The following is a 9,445-nucleotide window of genomic DNA, read 5'->3' as shown; positions in this document are numbered from 1 at the left end:
AAATATATACATAAATGTTTGTACCTGCTTCTCTTGAAGGTACAATTGTAAAAGTGCAGAAGTCTTCTGGCTTAGGTCAAATTATTTTTAACAACATATATGTTTCGAATACTTCCAAGGCAGAATATTTTCTATGATAACTTAAAAAAAGGGTTCTATTGAGTTTTGAATTTCCAACAAAAAAGTAAAGGCTATTTTGACATTTCTCTTTGAGTTAAGCATTTGCCTTGCCCCTCAGTCACGCATTGTGTCACAGCAAAGCTCTGATGTGAAGTCTTGAACCTTATCTTCTTCTAAATATTTTCTTTCATGCTAGGTTAGCTAACTTCAAAGTGTTGTTTTCTTTTGTTTGATTTATCTTGCCATTCAACTGCGAGTTCCATCTTGTAAAAAAATACTATTTTTTTTGCAGAATTACAGAAAACATCTGTTTACCTGCCAACAAAATAACTGTGCACTGAACTTGCAAGAACAGAATGGTTATAAACAGTGCTAATGGAGAATGGTAGCAATCTTTCAGCAGAGATTTGTAGAGAATTGTAGCCACCAGCTTTGGTTAAGTACAAAAAAAACACACTGATGATGTAGCAATGATACTGAACTTGCACGCTGTTTCAAAGCAGGTATTTACTAAAAGTGATTTTATAACAGCAGCTCTTATGTAGATAATGGTACTGTTAGAGGAATGTCAGGAAGACTCATACTGGCCTCCCATCATTAGACTACGCAGTAGATTACATTATTCAGGTCACCAATTTCCAAGCAAAGATCTGTACTTTGAGAAAGTGCAATTTAGTGATTATGTGCAATATTATGCATTTTTCTACTGTTTCTACATCACAATTAAAACATTTTCAACTAATGGTGATCTGGTGTGCTCCTATGTCTATTGAAAGTTAGAGGTAATAGAGTTGCGAAGGCAGATGAGCTGTTTTGGGGCACTCCCGGTTCCGGAAGAAAAAGTTCCATACATTTTTCCCACGGTCAATGATACTGACTCATAGTTGGAGCACGCCTACAGCTTCCGATTGGCATGAAACTTTCCCACTTGACTCATCAGTACAAAATGGCTTGTGTACATAAACATTTTGTGGGAGAAGTTAACTAGGACTCCTAAACTGCATGTGGGTAAGAAACTTCCAATCATCTCAACTTAAAAATGTTTTTAAGTGTGCTATTTAGAAAACATATTTTGCAATGTGAAAGTTACAGTGGGAAATCAGTTCACTTTAAATTTTTGGGTCCACTTTCATTGAATTCAGACACTAAAGTGCTGCAGTTTGTTTGAAATTGCCAAGAAAAAGTGCTGAATGCTCGCTTTGGTTTACGCCTCTGACTAGAATCTTCTCCATAGCAATGGCAGCTGAGGCTCATGGGTATTGTAGTATTTAAAGCCATAACTTTTCTCAGAAACAAAGTTAGAATAATTGAAACCAGTGTCTTTAGCATTAACCTGTGTAAATAAATCTAATTGTTACATATCCGGGAGAATTCTGTGTTAAGTAACAGTAACAACTTTATTGAAAGTTAAAAGTGAAATGGAGAAAAACGCTTCCAGAGCCAGCATCCCCTTCTACTTGGTAACTCTACAATATGCGACAGTACTAGGTGTAGTTACAGGCGGAGTTCTATTCACCCGGTCTCAGACAGTCCTCATTTTACATCTTTTGTGCTTTAGCAAAGCAGGGATTGACCATGACCAGGGCTCAGCAGCGGCAGTGTGGTTGAGCTCCTTTTTCTCTCTTCTAATGGGATTACTGCTCAATACCAAGAAGGGACACTTCAAGTCAAGACCTGGAGGCTCAGGCGAGTGGGGGTTCCAGTCCTTCAATCAAAGTGACCTGATCCCAAATCCATTCTTCTCCCACCATGTCTGTCTCTTTCATTCTCTTCAGCTGATTCTCTTGTGCTTTTATTTCACCAGTGTCCTCTAGCATTCGATTCCTACAGCATTTACTTCCTCTATTTCTGTTTCCTATTTTCACTGCTCATGGTTCTCTTTACATTTGTCTCCTTTCTCTGCCTTCTGCCTCTTCACGTAGGAGTTCCCATTTTCAGTTTCTATTTATAAAAGCCAAATTAGATAATATCAACCAAAAAAAGGAAATGCTTTTCTTCTATTTGGCATTCATTGTTATCATTGTGTGCATTTCCTTATTATAAATAGTTTTAAAACCGGTCAGAAACAACATGATCAGGCATTGTTATAGCAAATGATAATAATTTGTATATACATCTTAATTATAAATAATTTATCTCAAAAATAATATTAAGAATCAAGGGTGTACAGATTTTAGGTTTTACGAATTACATATTAATTCTTTGATACAAATAAAACCTGAATAAATAAAATACAACACTAAACGTAGTGTTTAGTGTTGTATTTTAACTTTTACAGACCATGCTATGTAGCATGGTCTGTAAAAGTTTTTACAATCATATCATGTGATATCAGTTTTTATGTTAAGTAAAGTGCAGTTTTAAAAGAAATACATAAAACATTGGACATTACATTGGATAGTATGTAAAAAAAATGACTTTTTAGTAATTTATAGTAGTTATTATCAAGAAAAACATTAAGAAAAACAAAAAGTCGGAGTTTTACTGCCCCCTCTGGTTCAAACTCTTGAGTCTCTCTTGCTGCACCCAACAGTGATGTCACAGTGTACTTACTACACCCTTGAGTCCATTCCTACTTCACTGTATAAAACGAAAAGGTAAACTATTGGAATTCAGCAAAAATACCATTTTCATCCAGTGTCAAACACTGCTCTTCTGGATTTGGATTTATCTCAGATGTCATGGTTAGTACAAAGCACCCTGAGTTGCATAACTGACCCAGCAAATTTACAAAGACTTTAATTGTAATAATGACAGATACAATGGTCTGATTAGAATAATGGAGGCAAAGTTTGTTGATACTTGTTTTTTTGTAAACATTGTATAAATTCAACTTCAAATGCATAAAAGAGTGTTGGCTATCGTGGATGTTATAATATTTAGGTTTCAGACGGCCCCTCTAAGATCAGTGCTTTTTGAGTGGTGTTACGAACACTTTTTAGGAGGACCATGAAGGTGGATCCGCTGGTCCCTGTGGCGTTCAGCTCTGTGCCGACGCCTCTCAGCGGGCAGCCACGGTGATGCACGGTGATGTACTTGGTCACAGTATTGAGATGGTAGTTCCGTAAATCCACCAGCGCTGATACGCAGGAGTTGTAGGCCTGGCAGAGATCAGAGCTGGAGTTGGACAGGATGAAGTCTCGCAGAGATGGACAGACAGACAGAGTTTCTATTTGCTTACGGTGGGCGGGAGGCATGTAATCCCTCATGCGTGTCAGGAAGGCACCTATACATAGCCAAATCAATGTCGAGAACAGAAAACAGACTTTGAAAGAAAGAAAATAACAACCTTTCCTCCTCTGACAGAGCAATCAACTGGCTGCACAAACCGAGTGATTCATTCATGAGAAGCATCTGATGGGGTCAAAGGTTGAGGGAAATGCATCATTACCTGCCTCATCCTCATGCTGGATGCACAGCAAAGCATCAAAGCACTGAATGGCTGAACTCTGGGCTGCACTTGCGCCTGATAACAAAATGGGCTCATTGCTCACCCCTTCATACAACAGCCCTCTTGAAAGCATGGGGTTGTCTTGCCATCTGAAACAGTTCAAATGCACACATACTATAAACCTCCTTTTTATAGATGAATTGTAAGCACACAGTTCCACAATATATGTACAGTGCCTTAATAGAGAAAAGTACAATAGGAGCATTGTCCGAAGCAGAAGGGAATTTCATCATCTCATCTGCACCAGATGAGATAATTATTAAAAACATTAATAACTTCAAATATTGTAACGGCCCTAAAACTCACCCTGAGAGAAAAATCCTCAATGTTCCATGAAACGCAGTTGGATCCACATGGTCTGGAAAGACGACAAATTCAGTTATTTTAATTACCTTGAATTTTCCTGCCTTCATAAAAGGCACAGCGTGTAAATTGATTAAATTCAGATTGGGCTAGGTTTAATTTAAACTTACTGTGCATGAGTTGGAAAGTTTCCTTCATCTTCTTTAAAGACTGAGTCACTTTTATGAGACCTTTCTGTACGGCGATGAGTTCTGAGCTTTTCTTGGCATGCATCACCTCCACAGCCCCCTGGTTAGAGGCGAGATCCATCACTCAGTGGCAAGAACATAGACACACATAGCATGTGGATGGGACACAAAGGAGGAAGGGGACAGGTGAACAGACAGCATAAGGCTGAAGTTCAAAATAGTCAACATGAAAAAGAGGAAGAGCAACAGCAGCCAGTACAAACCTTTATGCCTGAACTGGCAGCCATCTCAACCAACAATGACACCATGAAAAATCCCCTGCAACTCTCCCCACCGGGTAAGGAAAATATCAAGTCCATGTTCCTATTTTTCGAAAATGAGGTTTTTAAAATGATAAATGCTGAACATCAAGAGTACCAGAATAAAGAAATAATGTGAAATTGCAGATGTGAAATTCAAGACAATTTGGGAGTTAATGACATTTCTTTTCCTTTTACTTACCCGATTTCCATATTCCTGAAATTAAAATTAAAAGAGAAGCGAACCTTTTCAGTGGAAAAAGAGATAACTGGCAATTTTTCTCAGTGAGTGACTGAAAATTAGACATATACAGTTTTATTGTAATGTTACTATTATATTGAAATAGTGTCTGTGGACTATGGGCATGAAGTCAAGTCATTATTGAGGCAATGAAACAGCATTACTCACCCTGTGGGATCCCTTAATTTCCAGTTGGCTAAAACTGAATCTGCGTAAATCAGGATGGGTGGAAGGCCGAGCCTACAAGATACCAGCCAATAGGGCAAGGCCAGGGCTTTTGTGAGAATCTTTCAAACAAACATAATAAAATATCATTCCAGTGGTGACACCTCTCTGAGATTTTGGGTATGTCTTTAGGGAAGGCACAGGACGTTGGTCAGTCCAACACTTTGATCTAGACTGAAATATCTCAACAACTGTTAGATGGATTGCCATGATATTTTTGTGCCCAGAGGATGAATCCTGCTGACTTTGATGATTCCCCTTAACTTTTCCTCTAGTGTGTATTCTAGGTCAAAGCTTTCACTCATACTGTGAAATATCTTAGCAGCGCGTAATTGATGTATTTGTAAAAAAGGTTTGAACAGACATTCATGGTTACCAGATGATATATCCCATGTATCAGATGATTCGATGATTCCCATGACTTTCCTACCAGCTGCACTTTGTGTAAAGTGCCAATTAACAAATGTTAGCATGCTAATAAGCTAAACTAACACGATGAACATGCTAAACATCCTACCTTTTTCCCCATCAACCTAATTACATGTGTGTAGACTCCTAGACTTATATACATTTCATTGCACTGTAGAGTTTTACCTGAGCAGGTGCATGTTGTCATACATATCCCATGCTGATGAAACCCAGCGCTAGGTGAGCCAGCCGGAGTTCCCAATGGTCACTCAAGAGATGGGGACTCAACACCGGCATCTGGAGTGTGATTAAATGGTAAATGGTAAATGGACTGTACTTGTATAGCGCTTTTCTAGTCTTCCGACCACTCAAAGCGCTTTTACATTACTAATCATTCACCCATTCACAGCCATTCATACACTGATGACAGGAGCTACCATGCAAGGTGCCACCTGAACATCAGGACCCTAGCTAACATTCATACACATACATACACCGCAGGAACAGCCTGCAGGAGCAATTTGGGGTTAAGTGTCTTGCCCAAGGACACATCGACATGGACTGCCGGAGCCAGGGATCGAACCGCCGATCCTCTGATTGGGGGATGACCCTGCTCTCCACTGAGCCACAGCCGCCCATTAGACATTCAGTTTTTAAATTTCCATTCTCAAGAACAGTAAACACCATCAAGGGTTCACAAATGACACTGTATGTCCACATTTACATTAATGGGTATCGAGATGGCATTGCACATTCTCACCTTGTGAACCAGATCCCGTAGTTTCCGTGACTCTATCAGATGTGTGAGATCGTTGGCCAGGTCTAACCATTCGCAATAATAGTCTGGAAGGTCGGTCTAGAAGATAATAAGAAAGAAATTACTTGCTCGTTGATTTTTGATTGTTTTTTTGCATGGGGGATTTTCATGGGGAGTGTAATCAGTATCATCATCAGCACATGTTTGCTATGGTGCCTGACCTGCATGTTAGGGAATGACTGGTGCTATCAATCAGAGAGAGAAAGCAATATAAAGGAGGCAGTCAGTAGAGAAACTGAGAAAATTAACCACGCAGAAAACAGGGGATGCCCAGATGGAAAAGTACTGTATAATCAGACAACTACACTGTACTTAATGCCAATGTTTAATTCTTCATTTAATGTCAATGCTGATAAATTAGTTTAGCAGCATTTACAGATATATAATTCTAGTAGGTTGTTGACCGATTCTTTTCATTATGTACTGTTAGTTGCTGTATGAAACAGTCTCAAGTGATAACTGAGGCCTTATATGCCATAGGTTATCAAAACCAGCGATTGGCTATTTCTATATAGTTTTCTTAATGCTTGTGATCGCTGACACAAAGTCCAATTCCTGAGAAACCAGCCCTCTGCTGTCAGACTCAGATCCTGCTTTGTAGCTGCCTTTTGACTTGCAGTCGGAGCTTCGGCCAGAAGAGGACAGCTCTGCACCCGGCAGCTATAACTCCTCTGCCTGCCGGGAGCAGAGCTTTGCCTCACTGCACTGCCGGTCACCGCTGGGAGCCAACGCCGACACCAAGCTGCTAGAGGCCAAGGCAGTATTGCTGGGCACACTGGAGGGAAGGGAGGCACCTGAGAGCCAGGATCAGGACTGAATAGGGCACTGTTGGACCCTGCTGCAGTGAAATGAGAGGTTTCCTCAACAGGGACCGCCAAAATTCCTTATTGTTGCAGCTCAGTCATGCTCAATAGAAAGGTGAAGAGACAGGTTTTCACTGGATTAATAATTAAAAATAAAAAGTATTATTTTCAGTTCCAGCCCAGAGGTGCTATGTGTGTTGCTAACCAAATTACTTAAACAAAGGCAATAGGTAAGAGTTATTAGTCATCAGTGGTAAACAAAAATGTCTCTGTGTGTCCAGTATATGCAGTTCAATTTTGTCATGACATATTATCACCGAGTTTCAGATCTCTTTTGATCGAAAAATACTAAACAGACAGGAAATGTCTGTTGTATGAAAAAAGAAAATATGACAATCAAACGCACCAGTGGCTCTTCAAGGAGAAATCCAAGCTCCTCAGAAATATCAAATGCATCAAGGTTTGCCTTCAGCGTTTCTCTGCTGTTAGTCTCCATATGCTCTGCCAGGAACTCTACTGCAGTGTTTTGAGAGGGTAATCACTCTGTGTGTGTGACACACAGATATCAATTGTTAAACTAGCCTTGAGCATGATTTCACTACCTTTGTTATCTTTGATATCCCTTTTTGGTACACTCCCAACAGCAAAGAGCCAATCAGATTACTTGTATTTAAATGTCAGGAGTCAACAGAGCAAAGCTTAATTTCCCTATTTTGTAAAGTGTGCAGTATAAAGGATATCTTCATTCATAATTTTTGGAAGTTGATGAAAGATACTTAATACAAACGCTCCTGCCAAATAACAGAAATATTGAAATATGCTATATATCTATGAGTGTGTTATTGAGACAAATACCAAATGGTTTAATAATACATTCAACTGCTGATTGTTCCAAACTCAATATAGAGTGATGAATTATTGAAGAAACTCTGATGAACGCTGATATTGATTCCCCTCAGCTGAAGATCATTTGACTCTCAAATGTGTTATGTAATATCAGAAAAAAAGATTTATGTGGATAAAAGGTATGAATTATTCTCCACAATAAGATGAAGAGCTAACGTTGAGGGGCCAGACTGAGACATTTTGCAAACGTAACCCAAATACCTCAGTCGAACCGGTCCTCCAGCTCATTCACTGAAACTGGAGTGCTTCCTAAAATGAAACATTAATGTATTCTGTTTTTTCTGCTTGTTGCTCTGGTGGATAAGAAATGACACGACAGAGTGATATAAGACTCTGAGACACAGGAGAAAGTAAGTGGAAATTCTTTACTCAAGTATTCAAAGACACTGATTACTATCAGAATTTGAAGAAAACTAAAACAACTGAGAGGCTGAAAAAAATAGGAACTGTAAAAAGAACTGCCCTGGCAGTAAATATGAACGAAATGTGGTTCTTTAAAAACACCCGGATGTCAGGAGAACGAGTATCTCTCTGTACTCACATGACCTCCTGCTCACCTGTTCTCACTTCCCAAATCAGTCAGTCATTATATGTATACCAGCCAAGTTCCTTAGTTCAGTTTGTCTTCGTTGTCTTCTGTTATGCATAGAGATTTGTTTGCCCGTTACCTGCCTGAATCTTGGACTTTCGGTTTGTAAACTTTTAAGTTTTGTCTATCAAATCATTTACCTGGACCAGTCAGCCTGCTTTTGTATCTGCATTTGGGTCCTGCTCCTGCACTCCAAACACCCGTTGTGACAAACATCCAACAGAGGCTTTACATTCAGAATTGTGCAGATAAGTTTTACATTGCACAGAAAAGCACCAATTGGGTTTTAAAATGATATTACTGTCATTGTTTACTTTTGTATTTCGATGCTTTGGCAACATTGTTTACCCATCATAATTTCCCTTCTAATATGTTGTTTTTGTCCAGGGTGATTTTTATACCGTATTGCATAGTTGAGAGTTTGTTTGTTTGTGTGTGTTTGAATGTATAAAAAGTTTTCAACACATAAAGATACCATTGGAAATATCGTTTTCCTGATTTTTGTCCAAAGTTTGATGACTACCCAAAAAGGAAGTGATGTTATATCTATGATACAATATACTTACAATTATATCATAATCCATAATGTCTTATGCTTGAGTTTAAATGTATTTTATTGTTTTCCCCTTTAAATGGTCTACAATAAGGATGAGTTTCTTATCTTTTTTTCCCATTTGATATAGATAGTTTAGCCCACGGAGGGCAGTGATTGCACTCCAGAGATTTGGATTTTTGAGTGATATTTGAACCAGATCTGGTAATATTTTAATTTAAAGAGAATAATTGTTTCACTCCGTAGTGTTTGTATGTTTTTTGCAGCTGATGATTTGTGGGAGGGAGAGACAAACAGCCAATGGAGAAAACTGAGGAGGCACCGTGGATGTGCAGAGGAGCCTCTCACCAGTAAAGAGGTCTGATTCACTCTACAGTCTTCTTCACCTCATGTAGATAAGCGCTGCGATGGCACCACACTTACACACAGTCAAACCACATTTAAAGAGGAAAAATCACTTCTTGGGTAGATGAACATTGGGTTTGTTAATGTTCTCAGGGCTCTAAATAGAGTGCTTCAGGAATGAGTCCTTAAACCAATAA

At 39.0% G+C, this 9,445-nt stretch overlaps 1 pseudogene; it reads right to left on the bottom strand.

The window, feature by feature from the left end:
• Positions 1 to 2,999: 2,999 nt before the first annotated feature.
• Positions 3,000 to 7,360, bottom strand: LOC129092727 (indoleamine 2,3-dioxygenase 2-like; annotated as a pseudogene).
• Positions 7,361 to 9,445: the final 2,085 nt, after the last annotated feature.

The sequence above is a fragment of the Anoplopoma fimbria genome, chromosome 6, assembly GCF_027596085.1.
Source record: "Anoplopoma fimbria isolate UVic2021 breed Golden Eagle Sablefish chromosome 6, Afim_UVic_2022, whole genome shotgun sequence".
In the NCBI taxonomy this organism is placed as follows: Eukaryota; Metazoa; Chordata; class Actinopteri; order Perciformes; family Anoplopomatidae; genus Anoplopoma; species Anoplopoma fimbria.
Note: the sequence above shows the minus strand (reverse complement) of the source record. Positions and strands in the feature narration are given on the sequence as shown.